We start from the raw sequence: 10,569 nt of genomic DNA on the forward strand, positions 1-10,569 counted from the left end.
CCTTCACCTGGAGCCTGTTTTTTGCCATTGACCTACGCGACTAGAGTGGACGACACAGATAGCGATCCCCTCTTGCGTTCTGGCGGAGTACAAGATACCGACAAGATGTCTCTTTGTCGCATGTGTGGCAGGCCCGTTGACTTTCCAGATGCACACAAGGATTGTGTACTGTGTCTGGGCCGCGCCCATGCCGAGGCGGCACTGGAAGGATCGGATTGCCAAGCCTGTGTAGAATTGCCAATCAAGATCCTTCGGGCGAGGCTGGCTGTTGTTCGCAGCGGCAGCCCGCCAGCTCCTGTATCTCCCCCGCCCGCCGGCAGATTGCAAGATGCTCCTTCAGGAGGCGCTAATGAGGGGCTGACGTCGGCCCAGCACCCACGTCGCCCTCGCACACCGGAGCCTCCACTCATCTATGTTGAAGAGAGTTCCCGCCCTCCGACAAAAGCGCGGGAAATGGTCTCCTTCGGCTGTGAAGATGACGACACCATGTCCACGAATGTCCTTTTGGAGGTTAGCTCCACCCTGACTTCGTTGGATGCAGAACTGATGAACATCCTCACGGAGGTTGTAGCGGATCTGGAGTTGGACTGGGCAGCCCCTGAACAGCCATCTAAACGTTGGATGGATGGATCTTTTCTCTGCGCGAGCTGTCAAGCGGACGTGCCACAGAGATCTGCCCCTTTCTGTCCCTGAGCTCCACGACGAGCTCACTCGTTCATGGCGCTCCCCTCACTAAGCCTGAGCCCATGCACAGGGAACTCAGGTTCTCAAGACAGTGGAGGGAGCAGAGAAAATAGGGTACGCACAACCGCCTCCAGTTGAGGACGCCGTCGTGGCTCACCTTTGTCCGTCCTGGGGTTGGAAAACCGCTTCATTGCCTTCTAAGCCATGTCGAGCCACAGCTCACATCGCTGAAAAGGCATATATCTCTGCAGGACACGCAGCATCTGCCCTCCATACGATGGCAGTCCTGCAGGTATTCCAGACGTGACTGCTGAGGTCCCTAGATGAAGAAGGCCCGGACCCAGAGTCGTTCCGTAAATTGCGCACAGCAGCTGATCTAGCCCTGGCCGCATCTAAAAAGGTCGCCCAGGGAATCGGCCGCAGCATGGGCAGCCTGGTGGTTCTACATCGCCACCTATGGCTGACGCTTACGGAAATGCGAGATGCAGAGAAGAAGCAGCTCCTCGACGCCCCGGTGAGCTCGCAAGGTCTCTTTGGAGTCGCGGTTTGGATACCCAACCCGCAGAGGGAGGGGCGAGTGCTCTGAATTATCTTACTACTGCCTCAGCGCCTTGTCCTCTGCATCGGCTATGTTTTTTTCACACGGCGGGGTTTTATACGTTCCCCATACGTAATGTGGAGAAGCCGACTCGATAAGGCAACGTCTCCGGTTACTCATGTAACCTGGGTTCCCTGAGACGAGGGAACGAGACATTACGTAGACGGACGTGTAGAAAAACCTCCTTACAGTCTCAATAGCTCTCTCTCATCGTTTATATAGCGGCTAAACCAGCCAATCAGGTGAATGCTTGGACGCCATTGGCTATTGCAAAGCAATAGAGTGATTCAATCAGGCTTACATACAGCATTTAGAGGAAAAGGAGTTTCCCCATACATAATGTCTCGCTCCCTCCTTTCAGGGAACCCAGGTTACATGAGTAACCGGAGATGTTTTAATTTTTTTAACCCAACCATAATGCCCTCACCTATTACAAGTTAATCTGCTTATTGTGGAATGTTTCAAAACTGGGATATTCTAAAAATTCTTTTTATTTTGCTTCTATCTCAATTTTTTTGGAGTCTGTTACAAAATGTGTTCATATATACAAAAAACAATAAGTTGGTCAATGAAACAACTGAAAATCACTTTCATTGAAGTTCTGTCAGTGAAATAAAGTTTAACCCTTTAACGCGTACGATCACACCGGAGTGATCAGTCTTGGCTGGTCCCATGAGCGTACGATCACACCGGTGTGATTAGAACGTTCAGTGAGTCACGTCATCAACTGCTGAATTCAAATCTGCTTTCTGGCACAGAGCCAGATAAGACGCGCTGAGCGCTTGTCATATTATCGCAAATATTCAGTGTTTTCAACCATATAATGCTTATTTTAGGTTTCAGACATTTAAATACACAAAGTACTAGCAAAACCATACATTTATAGTTTGTAAAATACACGGAAGCAGCAATAATGATCCTTACAAATATAATCTGACGACATGTTTTATTGATATCATATACAGATTGTGTAGATAACTTTAAAGATTACTCTGCTCTTCTCCCAGTTTAACCGGAGATTTACTTTAATGTGTTTCGGGAAGAGAGGATGAATTTACGTGTTGTTAATCCCACAGCTCGGATTCAGCGCGAACAAACATGGTGGCGCCCATCACCCGGTATAGATCAACTAACATGGTCATTATAAAAGTGTTTAAACTGCCAAATACATTTACTTGCACATATTTCAGAATCAGAATATCAGATATTTAATAATCAAAAAAGGAAAAGCGAAATAAAAGTGATCCATGTGTCATACAGCGCTATTGTGGCTGCGGTGTGTCACATGACAAGCATGACGCGTTGCCATAGAAACAATAAGGCTATACATTCTAAAATAACAGTCGCCTAAAAAAACTCACCCTGGGGGCTCAGCTAGAATATTTTAAACTCATGTGTGAAAGGGTTAAGGCCGGGCATACACAGTGCGTTTTTTTCTGTGATACGAGCTCGCATGCATTGTTTTTTTCCCCTATCAGGAGAAATAGCATGGAAATCATTGGTGGTAGTGGCTCACATTGTGCGAGAAGAATTCACAAGCCAAGCACCTCCTGAGCTCCCAATAATTTTTAAACATGCTTAAATAATTCAGGGAGTCAGCCCAATTTTGACCAGTGTATAAGCTCTCCCATATTACGAAATCATATAGAACCACATCACATGTTACTATGCTCAGTGGTTACAGAGTGGGTGAACTATGATGTCACTTTGTATGCGGATTGGCTGTTAGCATGAAACTGGTTCCCTCGACAAAAAGCCAAAAGTATTTATCCATAGGCTTTTGGATTATCGCAAAAAATGAGCTCTGTGTTCAGCCATAGTTCATGAAATAATCTTCAATGATAATAATCAGATAATCTTCACAAAATAAAATTACTTAGATGAATTTTGAAGCCTAAATAAAAGCGCAAGAACTTAAAAACTACACGTAAGCCATAAATGAACTACAGCACCATGGTCGCTTGCCTTCAACGTTACCACCACCATGCTTCCGACAACTTTTTCAAACTTATTTTTAACATGTTCAGCGAAAAGGATTACCCTGTAAATGAATTTTAATCCACGCTACATGAAATTAATCTGCGCTCAGTGCCGCTGGCAACGCTACAACACCACTGCTTTGGGGCGTGTCAAATTTAGGGCAGAGCACGCATCTTAAAACAATGTTTACACCCATGTTTGCATTTCATCTTCCTCTTTTCACAGTGATTGGTTGTCTCCTCCACATTTGCATAAAGTCGAGGAATGCCCAACATTTTTGACGCTCTCGCCGCTTTCAATCCCATAATACACTGCGCGAGCGTTTACGCTCAACTTCCATAGGATTGAAATGAAAACGCTCGCTCCACTCACTCCACTCGCTACGTGCCAGTGGAAACGCACCTTTAGGAAACACAGACAACTTGATCTCTCAATGTTAAACAAATTAAAGGAAGAAAGACACTACACAAAGAGATAGAATTGTATTATTTACGCTTCGTTCAGGCCCCTAGGTTATGCAGAGTTCACACTGCACGTTTTTAGCCCGATTTTTCACTCGCCGACAGGTTTTGATAAATCGCCGACAAATGCCCGACATCGGAGCTCATTCACGCGAGTGACAATCGCGCAGTGTGAATTACCAAAGACACGATCTGAGGGAATCGCTGACACGTCGCTGACGCCCGTGAAATATTTGGCATGCTAAATATCTGGAGCTGTCGGCGATTCACAATCACGCTGTGTGCAATGATTTCTGACTGAAAACTACATCACGATGACCTTCAGCCAATGAGAGACAAAGATACAGGGCAGAGGGAAGTTATAGACCATATCAGTATTTTAATATGTACAATTATATCATACAGAAACAAGCACAAACGCTTGACCAGCCGGAACATCAGCATAACAGTTACTATTATTTACCACTCTTTATCACTATTATTTACCACTCTTTGCAGAACACAATCCCTGTTCCCTGCATCTCCCTCCTGCATAATCTGTTTTTGTTTTTGTAGCTGGAAATCAGCGCACAGACCATTTGCGGGCTATATTTTTTTAATACTTCCAGTCTCGCTCGAGAACAGCGGGCTGAGGCACACAGGTTCTCACTTTATTTCCTTATCATTTCTCGCGTGGGTTTTGTTGTGAAACGTAGTTTGCGGATCAGACAGAGTTGTCGGCGATTCTTCCTATTGTGAAATCGTGCAATGTGAAAGCCCCTGTCGCCGATCCATCGTGCAATGTGAACACAGCAGCGACTGAATGCTACCCCAGATAGTCACGCAGTGTGAAAACAACAGCGATCCGACGAGTTTGAAAATCGTGCAGTGTGAACTCGGCATTAGAGAGTATCAAGACGTTTGATCCATATTCTATCAAACTATAGCCTTTCACGGAGCATCCAAAACGGGTTTGATTGTAGGCCCGTCAATATGAGGGCAGGGAGTCCATGTGTCAAGAAGCGTTTAACCAAAAATCTTTGTTTCTCAATTTTATTACACACATTGTACGTGTGTTGGTATACTCTGAGAAGCAGTGTTGGGCACGTTACTTTAAAAAAGTAATTGGTTATAGTTACTAGTTACTTCTCACAAATAGTAACTGAGTAAGTAACTCAGTTACATCATTATAAAAGTAACTAATTACCAGGGAAAGTAACTATTGCATTCCAAAAAATGTTCAAATATGTCAAATAACTTGGATGCCCCCAATATTAAATGTTAAATGAAGGAAATGGACACTAAATAGAATAAATTATTATTATAATACATTGTACACTAATCTACACTATTTTAATGTTACTGTGTTACTGTGGGACAATGTGAGAGACACCTATCAAATTCAATATATTATTGTAAATATTATCAACCCTCCATGGGCACCTTGGCAATACAATTGCCATTGGCTAGTAAATTTTTACCTTTGGCTAGTTTACTCACCAGACTAATATTAATTATCTGATATACTATTTTATATCATAAAACAGTGTATGTGTGTGTATATGTATATATATATATATATATATATATATATATATATATATATATATACACATATACACATTATATATGTAAATGGCACAGTTTTTAAGTATCTGACACTTAGCATCAGCCAGTCAAGCATTATAATATATTATGATAATTTAGCATTGTATGATAAAACTTTAGTAATTAGAATAACCATGTATGAATGCAGTTTTGTCATGTTGACTGAACTTAGGACTGGTGGTGGTACTTAAGATATTGTCATTTAGTGTTTCTATAAAAATAATAGGCTAATGAAAAGATAACAAAACTACTACGAATTCTGCTACTAATAACAATATAAAATGCACTAAGGATTAATGAGCTGCTGGGTTCATGAATATTAATCACATTGCTCAAATTGATTTGCTGATATCAAAACAGGGACGATAATAGGTGAGCGCCAGCCAATGAGATTGTCGTTTGCGCATTAGTTCAGCCCACTACAAGAGAACCCGGCAGTTCAGAACTCCGTTATTTTGACAGGAAAATACAACAAAGAATATCGTTTACATGTAGCACGTCCAATTCTGCATGTCTCTCGCTCTCTCTCTTTCTTTGCGTGTGTGAGACAAAGCGACAGCGAGGTATGCGCCTTCACACTAGAGTTTACGGCACGTCAAATACAGGTACACTGCGCATCCATTCAGGTGAACTGAAAAATAAATTTATAGTAATATTATAATAAATTATAGTAACGCTGCATTTTATTGTCAGTAACGGTAACGGCGTTGTAATTCGTTTGATTACTCATTACTGAAAAAAATAACGACGTTAGTAACGCTGTTTATTTATAACGCCGTTATTCCCATCACTGCTGAGAAGTAACTGATTTTTGGTCTGTCCAACGTACTGCTTTTGACATTTGGAGTAGAGGCTCTTAAAGGCTGCTATGGGCCTATGTTTCTGGAGGGGGTTCCAGGAATTTAGTGAAGTTTTATTATGAAGCACCATTAAGTTGTACACTTTGGGTAATATGTGACCAAAGGGATTATTTTATGTGTGACCTTAATTGGATTTGTGATAAACTCTCTGAATGCTCTCAGCACTTTTCTGAGGTGCGTTCTTGAATATCCTCTCTTTTTGAGTGCTTTAAACAGGATCTTTACAGCTGATTGAAACTCTGACTCCTGTGATGGGATCCTGTGGAACCTCAGGAGCTTCGACTTGAGGATCCCTCGAAACGTGTGCTTTGGATGGAAGCAAGCCCTGTGGAGCAAACAGTGTGTGTCTGTCGGTTTGAAAAAGTTCTTGTACTTGTGTAAAGCTGCTCAGTATAACTGCTCACAGTTCATTCTGCAGCAGCACAATGGAGAGGACAATCACTCTAACTGAGACCCTGGATTTACTATTTGAATCAAATGAAGACCAGGCAGACTCTGAACCAGATGACGCCTTTGAGGAGGACTCTGAATCAGAGGACATCCCTGAGACTGAACACACACAGATGATGATTCAGAGGAAGAGGGCCCAGAAGAAATCACTTTCCAGTCAAAAAATGGAGACATTTTATGGACCACAACACCCCCTCCCCAGACCAACAAGGTTTGCATGTGCTCTTGCTGAGGACATTTTGTCTACTTTTGTCTTGTTTATGCATGATAAATGAAATGACAAATGCAGAGGGCAGGGGTGTGTATGGCGATTCATGGAAGGAGATTGACTGGGTGGAATTGCAAGGATACATTGGTCTGCTAATTTTATCAGGCGTTTATCGATCACACAATGAAGCAACCACCAGCTTGTGGCATGCAGTGACAGGGAGATCGATTTTTCGAGCCACAATGTCTTTGAAATGTTTCCATGTATTGGCTAGGGTCAATATCTGGAACTGTAACAGTTGATGAATGCCTGGTGCCTTTCAGAGGTCGCTGCCCTTTCAAACAGTACTTGCCCAGCAAATCTGGAAAGTATGGGATCAAAATACAGGCAGCTTGTGATTATGAAAAAACAGTTATGCGTGGAAATTGCAGGTTTATACTGGAAAAGATGCAAGTGGGCAGACTGAAAGAAACCAAGCAATGTGGGTTGTGCTGGATCTAACAGAGGGTTTCCAGCGACAATTTTTTCACATCATATGCACTTGGCAATGAGCTACTGAAAAGGAAGCTATGGTAGGGACCAACCTGAGCACTTCTAACAAGAGCGAGGGAGCGTTTCTCCTTCCTCTTTGTTTTTATGGAGAAACATACTCTCGTCTCCTACTGTGCAAAGAGGAAAAATGTACTTGTAATGAGCACTCGTCACTCAAATGCTTGAGTAAGTGACCGAGAAGATAAAAAGCCAATTATGCCAATGATGATTCTGGACTACAACAAGGCCAAAGTCGGAGTCGACATCTTAGACAAGGTATTTTATTTTATTTTTTGGTATTTTTAATATTTATTTATTTATTAATCATTTTCATTCAGTGTCAAATAGCACAATAAGTGAACTGCCATGTGTTACTTTTACAATCAGAGAAAGTAATTTTATTGTCTAGAGGAGTTCTTTTTTTTTTCCTGTATGTTTTACACAGATGGTTGCAGCATACACCTGCAAAAGAAAAATAAATCGATGACCCATGGCAATATTTGCAAACATTCTGGATGTGTCGGCCCTGAACGCCTTCGTGTTGTGGAAGGAAATGAACCCTTCTGGAACAGAGGAAAAAACTTCAAACGCCGACTGTTTCTGGAAGACCTTGGGAGAGCTTTGGTGTCTTCACTCATACAAAGAACAAAGGGCGTTCCTCGCACTCCAGCCAGTTTCAGCCTAATGGTTCAAACACAGAATCCCTTTACAAGAGACTTGCCCGTCCACAGCATCTGGCCTCAAGAGGAAGAGATGTCATTACTGTGGCCCAAAAGAAAACAAAACCAGCATGGTCTGTGTAAAATGCAAAACTTTTACTTGCGAATCACATGCTACCATTACTGTTATCTGCCAAATTTGTAAGGACGCATAAGGCATCATGGTTATGAATGTTTATTCATATTGTTCATTGTCATATTTTTAGGAAAAAAAAAAAAAAAATCCTTGCAAAGCACATCTTGCCATATTTGTCCTCTGCTTAATGTGCAAGAATGCATGAATGTTTCATATTCTTGACTTTTTTTGTTTTTTTTACTGTTTTGTTTCCTGAGTATTCATATTATTAAGTGCTAAGTGCTAATTCAAACTAAGAACTCTATAAAACTCCATAGTAACGATCTGTGACAACTAGTAACTGCCTAGCAACCACCCCAGGTTACCCCCTAGCAACCATTCTGAGTACCCTAGCAACCGCATATCAACACCCTAGCAACCACCCCAGGTACCCTAGCAACCACCCTGATTACCCTGGCAACTGCATAGCAACAACCTAGCAACCACCCTAGGTACCCTATCAACGGCCCTAGCAACCATCCTGGGTACCCTAGCAACCACCCCGAGTGCCCTAGCAACTGCCTAGCAGTGCCGTGGAAAACACTCAATGCCGACCTAGCAACCGAGTGCTGAGTTTTGCCACTGCAAGCACCACTCACATTTTCTTTAGAAAATGTACATTCTAGTTATTATTACTATTCTTTATTTTTGTTTTTCCTGTTTATTACCATTTCCAGTTAGTTCTCAAAATAAATAGTTATTGTTCATTATGCTATTGTTGTTTGTTGTTGCTGCTCAACTTACTACCCTGAATTATATAAATCAAGCACTTTAACAAATATAAAACTAACAAATTTAAACTTAAAATGCTCAAATTCTTAAAAAAATAAACATTTTGTCATGTTTAAAGGTGCAATAGGTGATTGTCTTCAGAAACATTTTTTGCTATGCTGGTTGAAAGTCTCTTCACATCCTGATAGCAATCATTAAGTTAAGTGGTCTAAATGTATTTATATATTCTGTGGAAGGTGTAGGACCAAGAAATGTCCGTCCAATCAAAACGCTCGGTCCAAGCGTTTTAATTGGTTTTCCTACCTGCCTGTCAACATATGTATTTGCATACCTCTGCGCACCTGGTTCGTGCAGACAGGATACGTCATCAGCGCGATCACGTACGCTGTGCAGACAAAGCCAGAATGGTAGGCAAACATCAACAACCTGATCTTCCTTCCTGGTATTGTAGTACTTTTACTAACTGTACTATAAAGATTTCTCACCGGTGAATGACACATGATGTAGCCCAGCGCAGTTCCCAATTCTAGTCCTCGCGTCCTCCGCTCTGCATATTTTGCTTGTCTCTCTTAATTAACACACCTGATTCAGATAACCAGCTCATTAGAAGAGAGCTACTTGCATGAACTGTGTTCCGATTGACATGCTCCCTACAAAGTGTTCATTGCTCTCTACTCCCTGAGCAGGGAAAATCTGTTGAAGTTTAGTTCACTTCGGAACATTCATTCACGGATTTGCACTGCGCAGCATCTTCACACACAGACGAATCTTACAAGAGAAGTGTGGCATAATATACCTCTGTAAATAAATACTATTTAAATTTACGCCTCGCACATGTCCACTTCGCAGGGCACTTACGGTTGAACACTTATGGAACAAATGTCGCACGTGATAATAGATACATATGAAATGTGAAAGGTGAGTTGAGGTGGGGTGGGGTGGGGGGCACGAGGAATGAAAATGGGAACCGCTGATGTAGTAATAGACTTGGTTGGCATTGCTGGGAACGTCCACAAAAATGTCATATCCGTTTATGCCGTGGGGAAAAAAACAAACCAATCGAATTAATGCACGGAGACCTTGTTAGGTGCTTGATCTTTATGATTGATGATTTCGATTGATTTTTGCTTGGTGCAATGCCGAAAAGTTGCTGTGTGGCGTTCTGTACCTCTAATAAGTAAAAAAAAAAAATTTTTTAAAACGATCTTAAGATTTATATACTGCCAAATAAACAGACGGAGCTAGCACAATCTGAGTGGGTAGCACACAACATCAAAACTCCGACAGCAGTTACGGATACACAATGTATGAAACATATCAAGCTTAATATTCATATGTATATGCACTCCAGATAGGCTAGACTACCCTTCAATCAGTACGTTTACATGGACATCAATACTCCGATTTTAATACAATTAAGACAATACTCTGATTAAGAGTCTACCATGTAAACAGAGATTTTTGATGACCTTAATCCGGCTAAAGTCATAATCGAAGTAAACACAAATCGAATTAAGACGTGGAGTATTCCTATTTTAGTCGCATTATTGAAATGCAGTAGACATGTAAACACTTTAATCAAACTATTACCGTAATGTAGGACTTTTCGTCGCATTTTGAGACAGGATACACACACACAGCAGT

This window comes from Onychostoma macrolepis, chromosome 04 (assembly GCF_012432095.1).
Source record: "Onychostoma macrolepis isolate SWU-2019 chromosome 04, ASM1243209v1, whole genome shotgun sequence".
Lineage (NCBI taxonomy): Eukaryota > Metazoa > Chordata > Actinopteri > Cypriniformes > Cyprinidae > Onychostoma > Onychostoma macrolepis.